This window comes from Lissotriton vulgaris, chromosome 1_1 (assembly GCF_964263255.1).
Source record: "Lissotriton vulgaris chromosome 1_1, aLisVul1.2, whole genome shotgun sequence".
NCBI lineage: Eukaryota > Metazoa > Chordata > Amphibia > Caudata > Salamandridae > Lissotriton > Lissotriton vulgaris.
Window position 1 is genome coordinate 341,021,138 of NC_141685.1, and position 9,750 is coordinate 341,030,887.

At 44.0% G+C, this 9,750-nt stretch overlaps 1 protein-coding gene across 1 annotated transcript in view; it reads right to left on the minus strand.

Annotated features, from left to right (window-relative positions):
- LOC147747152 (metalloprotease TIKI2-like) overlaps positions 1-9,750 on the minus strand; it is a 580,526-nt gene that overhangs the window by 567,361 nt on the left and 3,415 nt on the right. The window lies entirely within an intron of this gene.

Consider the following 9,750-nt stretch of genomic DNA (forward strand, 5'->3'; position numbering starts at 1 on the left):
GCCCAAAGTTGGAATTCTAAGGGTAGCTGAGCCCCCTGCACAAGAGCTTCAGGTGTGGGAAAGGGAAGGAGGGAACCTCCCAAACGGAGGGTCCCATCCAGAGGGTTTCAGAGTAATGGTCATGGAACCAGCCATGATCTCACTCAGGAACGGGTATGTTGTTGGTTGCACAGGAACAAACTAGTTATGGTTAGGTGACTCCCATGTACTAGAGTCTCTGTTAAGGTTAGGTTTTTCACTTGTAAGTGTATTTAAAATATGTGGTTACTGTGCACATTTTTGTTGTCTGACAAAAAAATAATTTGCAGGTCATTGATGGACGGATATCGGGCAGACATTGGGCTTTGTGAGAGTGGCAACCATGGGACATCGGCACCTTCGTGGCCATAAAGGAAAACTGCTGAATCTGTTTTGGAACAATTAATATAGGTGATTCCTTTAAGGCCATAGCCAATACTAGCAAGTCCTGTATGGAGGCAAATAATATTTAGAAATCCCTCTTGGTAATATCTAACACAGCCAAATGATGTTTGGGGGAAATTGATGTTGCAAAAAAATAAGCAAGCAAAACTAAAGGCAAGTACTGCACGAGGACATCAACACTAAAAACCATGTTGGCAGTAATGAATACTGTCAATTCTCCCAAGAACCAACAAACCCAGTCAAATCCTACTAAGATCTAATGTACACAGCCAAGTTCTGCTGGTAAGCAATGGGCATGTATACATCCTACTGAGGGCAAATATATAAATTAAAATCTTGCTTTGAGTCCATAAAAACTCCTAAGCAGTAATGTATACAAAGGTTTTTCAATGAGGCTATGAACACGAAACAAATCCTACTAAGAGCTAATGTATACATGCAAGTCTTGCTATGAGGCACTGGACGCTGATAAATCCTGTCACCTGCTAATCTTGTTGACTGTAAAGAATACTGTCAAACACTGCTGGACACAAGATAAAGTGATAAATAATGCTGGGGTACAGACACACAACAAATTCTACAAAAGACCGTGATTTGTTGCTTGATACTACATCACATACTCTATAAATACTGATAAACTTTCCAGAGATGTTTGTAGAAATTAAGAATGGGCCAAAGTGACATCTCTAGAGGAGAGGCATAACTTGATTATGAACTCCTGAATGTTCATTGTTTGTAGTGTTGCCATAGTTTCTGCTATGATGAAAGTGGGAAACAAAAATTCACTGAAATCACTACTATAATTGACCATGTCATAAGCTAATGACAAAATCCAGAAATGCTGCCCATGAGAGGAACAGGATACCTACTTTGTTAACATAGCATATAATGTCTTTGGACAGGAGAACAGTGAATATTCAGATTTTTCCAGGGGTAATATTTCTGTATATAACCTGAATTTCAGATCTAAAGTAATTCCACCATTTATTTTACATCCATCTGTGGTCTTAGAGCCAGTGCACGAGCCACACCCTGAAAATGTTTGCTATGTAAATCATACAACAAACATCACGTAAAATATGATAAAGTATCTTCAAAATTCTAAAAAGCTTATTTGTTTGACATGTGGCAACTTTGACATTAATATTTCACATTATAGTACTGCACTGAGAAGTACTTCATTAAAAGTACTTAAGTTTAGACTTTTAAATTTTTAAACATGAGCCATTAGTGAAGTAAGAGGCAAGACAATGGTCACATTAACCCTGTATGTGGTCCAGATTATTATAGACATCACAGTCCATTAAATCAAACACAATAGGTTTGTGTACTACTGGTATCCTGAACTGACATATTTGATACTGTTTTCATATGCAAAAATGAAAAAAAAGGTTTTTGGGGTGAAGTAAAATATTTGCCTAAGATCACACAATTTAAGCAGGGAAGCTGTGATTCATCCCGGTTTTCTGGTTTCACTTTGTACAAATCAGCCAGTTTATAATATCTATTTGACGTTCCTTATGTTAAGACCTTATTTTTTAATTTTTGTGCATTTTTCTGCTGTTTTTATTTTGCGCAACCTCAACCCAAAGGTATTGGATCGCTTTACGCAAGCACCAGTTACATTACACATGGACACATTCATTGTTGGTAGGGACTGGGAGATTAAGTGAGTTGCCCAAAATCACAGGGTGTTGAGTCAACGCTGAGACCCTAAACAGACTCTCCAGGTTCAAAATCAACAGCTCTGGCAGTAACACCACATCCAGGCTACAGAGAGGAAGGCAAGCAGAATCCACATGAAAGCTCGGTTCGTTATGAGCTCAAGGTTCCAACCTCAAGCTGAGCTAGAGCCAGGCTTCAGATTTGAGCCTGGCTTGAGCTTTCAGTGAGCTTGAGCTTTCAGTGAGCTTGAGCTTTCAGTGGCTCGCCCACCTCTAATCTCTGCAACCGTTATAGTTAAATGACAGAACAGAGGTGTAACAGAGGTGTAAATCAAGCTTTTAATGTTTTTTATTTATTTTCAGAAACAAATTTCCAAAACAGGTTGTTTTTTTTATTAAAAAAGCAAGGACCCGCTCACCATGGGAGTTTCCTCCCATTGTGTGGATTTCATTTTGCAGTTTCCACTGCCAGGTTTTCGAAAATTGAAAACTTGCCATTTGTTCTCCCATTCTAAATATGGTTGGAGGATAAATGGCAAAACATCCGCTGGCCCTTGCTCTGTTGGTCCATCGGAGGTGTGTGTTGGCGGGGGAGACAGAGCAGTCCCTATCCTCGACATACTGAAGATCTGCCTGCTTCTATATGAGGCGGTCGGACCTTCAGTTTGGGAAGAAGGTATTCCGTCAACATTGCAATACAGTAGTCTCCGCCAAACTCTAAATCGGGCCCAACGTGTAGCTCTCTTTGGTTTTCTCAGGTTTGTATTTCATTGTATTTCATTGTCTTCATACCACCAGGGACACCCTTTAGCATGGGGGAGCGGGGCCCAGAGCACAAATTTTCTAAGGGCGTATGGAACTGTGGGGCATATTATTGAGAAGTGCGTTAAAAAAAGCACATCGCACATTTCCCTATCGCCGGATTTTATCGCTGTGATAGCGCATTATTATCAATGCGCAACACGTAGGCAATATTAAATCCGGCGATAGTCGACAATAGGGAACATTAGCGTGTGAAAACAAGTGCTGTTGTCAAGCGCTAATGTGTGCCTTGATAATATGGGGGGGTGGATTCAGCTTTATGATCCACACCCCCATGTTAACAATGCCTAACACCTGATCAAAGCAGGCGTTGGGAGACCTGCGATAAACGAGTTTATCGCAGGTCTCCTTCTCCCAACGCATGCCTTGATAATAGGGTGTTACCACCTCCAACCACATTCTACGTGTGGTTGGACGTGGGAACGCCCACCCTGCATCCCATTAGCGTTATCTATCGCCCCCAGCGCGAGGGCGATAGATGAAGTCAAGAATACGTCTCTAACTCCTGTTAGAGACGTATTGAGAATAGTGTGATAATAAAAAATGTGCTAGTGACTTTAAAAAGTCGCTAATGCTTTTATTGCGGGCTTGATAATCTGCCCCTGTGTGCATTAAGGTGATGCCAACAGGATCGCCCTTCTCATCTAGTTCTAGACTTGTCCTTGTCCCTGCCTGTTCATTTATGTCTGATTTACCAGTTTGCAGTGGTTTTAGTTCTTCATAATCATAAGGCAGGCAATCTTTTAAACACCCGTTTAGCCCCATTTTTTGCCCTTCCTTCACCCTCGGACCCCTGCTGGCACACATCAACAAAACCATCATCATCGTGGGGCAGCTAGGCCATCGGTGATTTAGGTGAGCTGGGAGTGGTCCGGGGATGTTTGCGTTGAGGGGCCAGTCCCTGCTCATCCAGATACTGACCCATGAACACAAAAGGGACCCCATTCTGCTCCATTTAATTCACTATTATCAACAATGGTGCCAAATTTCTCTCCGCCCAAGCCTAAGCGCTATCTTAGCAAAGTCGGCTCTGCATGTCACTTACTCTTCACATTCATCAAACTCTCGCTGCATTATATTTTTCATCTCATCTGTGTGTCTCCATGCGTTCTTGCACACATCCAGCCACCCCTCCGTCTCTCACTGCGTCTAATGGTGTCTATTACAGTTCTGAATCCATGCTGTAGCTTCTCTTGTTCCTCCGATTAGCCGGTGTTCATTGTCATTCTCTCGATCTCCCCGATTCCCCCCCCCCCCCCCCCCCATCCCCTTCACCTCTCCTCTCTTCTCTGCTCCATCTCCTTTATGACTTAATAGCAATACAATCTTCTTTAAATCAGCAATGGGGATCAGACCATTAGACACTCTCTACTGACATCTATATCACCTTGCAGGTCACAAGATCGAACCTATGTTCATCCTTCTGGGTATGATCAATTAGGTAAAAGTAATGCCAGTCATTTACCTTGCTTAGAAACAGCAAAATTGCAGAACTATTCACTATATAAAGTTGAGAAAACGTCAGTATCATAAATGTTCTTTCCTGTCCCTCTGTCTACCCAATGCCTGTCAATGTAAATCCAAAAATGATAAAATGGAAAACAACCCTTCTATGAATCAATCAACATAAAATGAGAACCTTCACTGTGATAGTCTAAAAATAAAGGTGAAAGGCTTGACAGACCGCACGGTGTAAGAGCCAGTCCTGCAAGTCTGCAAACTGAGAGTTCTGTTTGATTGTACAATTACAGCAACTGTTACCTAAGAGCTTTGAAGTTTTATAATATGGTTGAATTAGAGTCCTCTTTTAGAAAAGAAAGCATTTGTAAGATTGTGGTAAGTCTGAGTCTGTCTTTCAAATGTGACATCCGGTGCATAATTGTATGTATGTCATGTTTTAAAACATTTAACATGCAAACTCTCACCCTGAGGGTAAACAGGACATTCAATACATTCACTACACCACCACCACACAATTGAGAAGGGGCTGTCTTTCTTCTATATGGCCGCCACCCTGGTGGGTGTTATTGTGCAAAGGCTGCTTCACTCAAAACATATGGAGCATGGTGAGGGAAAAAGACTCTGTGGCAGCAATCTCACCAGGCCTGACCTTAGAAGTCTACCATTAAAGTTGTGGATAATGGTAAATACCCATTGCAGGTGATGGCGAGAAGCTGAAAAGTTATTCATGCAAATCTCAGACACTTGGTGGGGATTCTGTGGAGCCCCATCATGCGTTATGGTGGTCTTTCAGAGAGTAGATGCTAAAAAAATGATGGTGGACTGGCCAGTGTGAGTGGGACGGCCGATCGGGCACTGTCCACGTGATTTTCTACGTCATGGATAAAGTGGAGTCTTTGCTGTTGTAAAGCTCAAACTGGGGCAGACAAAAGTACAGCACAATGGACTGGCCTCCTAAAAATGTATGGTAAAAATCCCACTACTGCCATGAACCGTATCAGTCAAGAGACTAGAAGTGGGGAGCAATAATCTGGAAACTGTTTGAAATGTGGAGGTGGAAAGATGAGAAAAAGTCAAAGAGGACTCCATCTTGTTAATTACATGAGAAAATTGAATAACAGAAAGTCCTTGCTCAACAGATTTAGCAGTTTCTATTCTAACCTTGGTGTGCACTTTCTTTTTCTCTGGCAAGGACCTCTGGCTAAGAGGGTGCAAAGGCAGAACCAGAAATGAAAAGTAAATAGGCCTTTAAGAATCATGCTTACTTCATGAATAGATTGTCAGACATCTCCTTAGTCTTTCTGCGACTTCATATTCTAAGGTTCACCAGTTTCCTAATAACAAAGGACCTGATAATGAGGTCTCTGGCTACACTAAAGCTGTCCCAGCTCAACACACTACTAACCTGGCACTGATGTTATATATCATGATTTCAGTATCCTCTCTCTGACAAGGCACTGAGCACCACTGAATGATATCCACACTACACATGCATGTGCACTACCTGAAACCGCCTCCAGCAAAGTGAGACATTCATCCTGCTAAGGTCGAAAACTAAAGTATGCTTGATTAGATAATATTAGCAGCTGGTAATAACACCACAAAAAAGATACAAAACTGGATAACGAGGGCTAGACACAAAGAATATACAGTGTTAAGATTCAAAGCACATACAATACGACATCCTCTAACATAAATTAGATCAGACTTAATTCTACTGGGGTGACATTGTTCTGCATTCTGTCCATCAATTGTTGTTTTTGTAATTTTTAAACATGCAATACATATTTCCATTTTAGGGAAAATTGCTTTTAAAAGAGGTTCCCAAAGTGTCTGTTTTAGAACTGAATGAAATTTATTTAAATATATTGTGTTTTGAATTAGTAGCTATGCGCAATATAAACCATATGCTCAGGGGCGGCCTTAGGCATGTTCAAGCTGTGCACCTGCACAGGGCCACCAAACCCCAGGGGCCACCACGCCAATATATATCCTTAATATAATAATCCTCTGAGGATGGATACATATTTGCGTGGGGCCCCCGGCAGGGATTTGGCAGCCTCCGGCTCTCTTCCACTTCCAAACACCCTAACCCCCCCCCCCTCTTCACTGGCCTCCGCGCTCTGCCCCGCCCGGACCCCCTCTTACGGGGCCCCCTACCTATGCTCCCTGCCCAGGGCCACCATGAACCTAGAGCCGCCCCTGATATGCTTTTATCTTGGGTCATAACAGCAGCTCTTATTTAAGTTATGGTACAGTTTGCAGTTTGTGATTTATAAGTAAGTCACGTGGATTTTTGTCATTATAATGAGTTCCTCAAGTCTGTCTACAGCACAGAGTGCAGAGTGACTGCGTAAAGGCGTGCACACCTGTCCAATCTCTAGCTACATTAAGAGGTGATGGTAAAATATCTCCAGCCAAGTAATCACTCACCGCTGACAGCAGTCACAAGTCTGAATCCCTCCACCCTTCCATCGTTGGGAAACTGAACACCATTAAATAGGATAGCAGTAAGAGGTCGTATTAGCTTTAGTTGCAGCAAAAATGTGATGTCAACTTTTAAACAGAAACAAAACTTAAGCCTACGTCACATCACTGTGTAAGAATCATAGGAGAGGCGGCTGCATCTAAGCCATCTAGACCACATCAGTGATCATAAAGACCAGGAATGAGACAAAAACAACAGAATTCAAAAGGCCTTCCATAAATATGGCAGTAAAGTAATCGGAATGCACCTGCAAAGATGGGAAATGACTACAGAGCAGCAGACAGATGAATGGGTGGACTGGAAGGGCAGGCCTCATGCAGCTGTCAGTAATGATTTATGTACCGTCTCTGTCTGCCTATACAATGGAACACCTGCCTTGGGGCTGATGCTCGACTGATTGTGTTGCTGGTCACTTCATTGGGTGCCTGGCATTCAGGGGTCCGGTTTGTCCTGTTTGGACATTTAAGACTATGTCTAGGCATTTTAAACTGAGTCTGGCGTTTGCCTGCTATGCATGGGACTTATGGGGTTTCTGTCTTTGTGGCTGTGTCCTTGCAAATGAGGTCAGCCCTGAACGTCTTCAGGCCAGCAGTGGCTGCGCTGCTGCATGTCAGTCTGGTTCATGTGGCACACATTGCTGCTAAACGTGGCCAAGTGTGGTTGTACTGGGCAAGTGATGGCTGCGCCACGCTCATCCCAAAGGTTCATCCTAGCCAGCAATGGCTGCACCTCGCGCGTTTCATGGCAGGGCCCTCGTTTGTAAAACTGTAGCAATTACAATGAGTTCTTATTTTCTGCACTGTTTCATTTTTTAATCTTGCACTTGTTGCTGTTTCTTTTAATTGAGTGATGACACCGCATACTATGTGACAGGTCCTCTGATGTCATTGATGTCAAAGGTCGTGTGATGTCACTTCCTATAATGTCAGCATGGGTCAAATGTCAAGTGATATTACTGCCGGTGCGCAGCCGTGCATGAATGGAAGTCCCTTCCAGTTGCTCTGGTATTTTGGTGAATGGATAGCAGAGAGTCCGGGGCGTGCCACAGGTAGGTGGGTGGCGGGCGACTGAAAGAGTTCCCACCCTTACACAAAGGTGCATGTCTCAGAGAACTGATGGACGGTGACACCTGAGCCACCAATATATCTCGAAGCAACAACACAGACGAAGAACAACTGATTCTGTTAAAAACACATGCCACGGCCGTCAAGCACCCCTGGCCGCAAACCATGAGACACAATCCCGAACAGCGGTGGCCTGCAGGCCTGCGCGAGGCAATGTTTTCAGTCAGGACTGAGACACAGACAAAAAGCATGCATTCATCACTTGAGGCAAACTGTTCCAGAAAACAATACGTTTTTAATACCGGAAAATAAGTGACCTCAGAATTGCTCTTTTGTTTCTCTCCTTCAACTTTGTCTAACAATCTGCACACATTTTTCTCCTTTACTTTGTTTTTTTTCTTTCCATTCCAGCCTCGCGCCTTCCTTCTTCCCTCCCCGCCTTCCTTCCCACCCTCCTCCTCACTCCTCGCGCCTCCACCAGCCCCTCTCGTGTTTTGCAGCGCCTGCTCGAGGACCGAGGTCCCCTCCGCCCGCCCCCTCGGGCACATCGCGGTGTGTGTACTGAGAGGACGTTTTTTTTTACAGCGCGCAGCCCCGCGCTTCTCGGAGGTGCTAGACGTGTAACACGTGCGCGGTCGGCTCGGCTTTCTGACATCTGAGCCCTCGGATCACGGAGCAACTCAGCGCCCTGATTAGGCAGATCTCGTGTAGGGCAAGTTACTGCTGACAGGCTGTGGGACCCAACTCACTGGAAGGCGGAATAACCCTTCCCCCAGCGAGTGCACCATATAAAGCATTATCTGCAGAGGTTTGCATGGCCGGGAACGTATAACTCTCACGTCACAACTCACAATGTCCTTCGAGTCTGTACAATAAATACAGAAAATTGTAATTCCAAAACTTTTACTTCGAGCAACTATTTATTCACAGGCTTTTAGTAATTCTTTTTTTAGTTTTATCATTTTAGTTCATTTTTGGCAGTGACATATACAGACCTAGCAACGTGAAAAGAAAATTCGTATTGTGATAAGGGGGTGTGCCCCAGGCTTTATGCTGAACTCTCTTTGATGCCTGTCTGCCCCCGTGCCGTGCCCCCTTTGACCTCCTCCCTCCTCCGAAAAAACAAAAACACAAAGGCTGCTGGGGCTGCAGCCGATGTCCCGGGGTGTTTCACACCCCTTAATCGACGTCGGCTGTTGCAGGCTCCAAAGAGGAGCTGGGAACCCACACTCCTCCAGTGATTTTCAGCTTCTCTGTCCTGCCACCCTGTGATTTCGACTCCTCGCGGGTGACCGTGTGAAGAGATCTGAAAACGTGTGACGCATGGTCACACCCCGTGAGTAGGTCTGCATATAAAGTGCTAATGTCCTGCGAGGGATTTCTCTGGTGGCCCATTGGTGGCTCGTTGACACCAAGCAAACTCACTCAACAAGCAGACAAGCTTCCTGCAAATACATCACATTTTCACATAAGACCCCAACCCAGATACACACATTGAAGCCTTAAACCAGGAAGGACGGGCTCTCTGCGGTAACACGACAGACACGTCTCTAATTGTGTTAGCACCCATACTAATGGCCATATCACTGCGCTGATTGAATTATGTGGGATGACGAGCTGACACCGTATAATCATCATCTTTGTGCTTCTGCTACCAGACATAACTCTCCTGTGCAGTGCAGCGGTATTACCGCACGTTTTTTAACACCACAATAACACACTTAACACGATTTTCAACACTACTAAATTGTTCCCATTGAGGGCCTGAACACCATATATTATCCACACTTGTTGCATATTTCAGACATTTGCATGTAAAGAATGACAG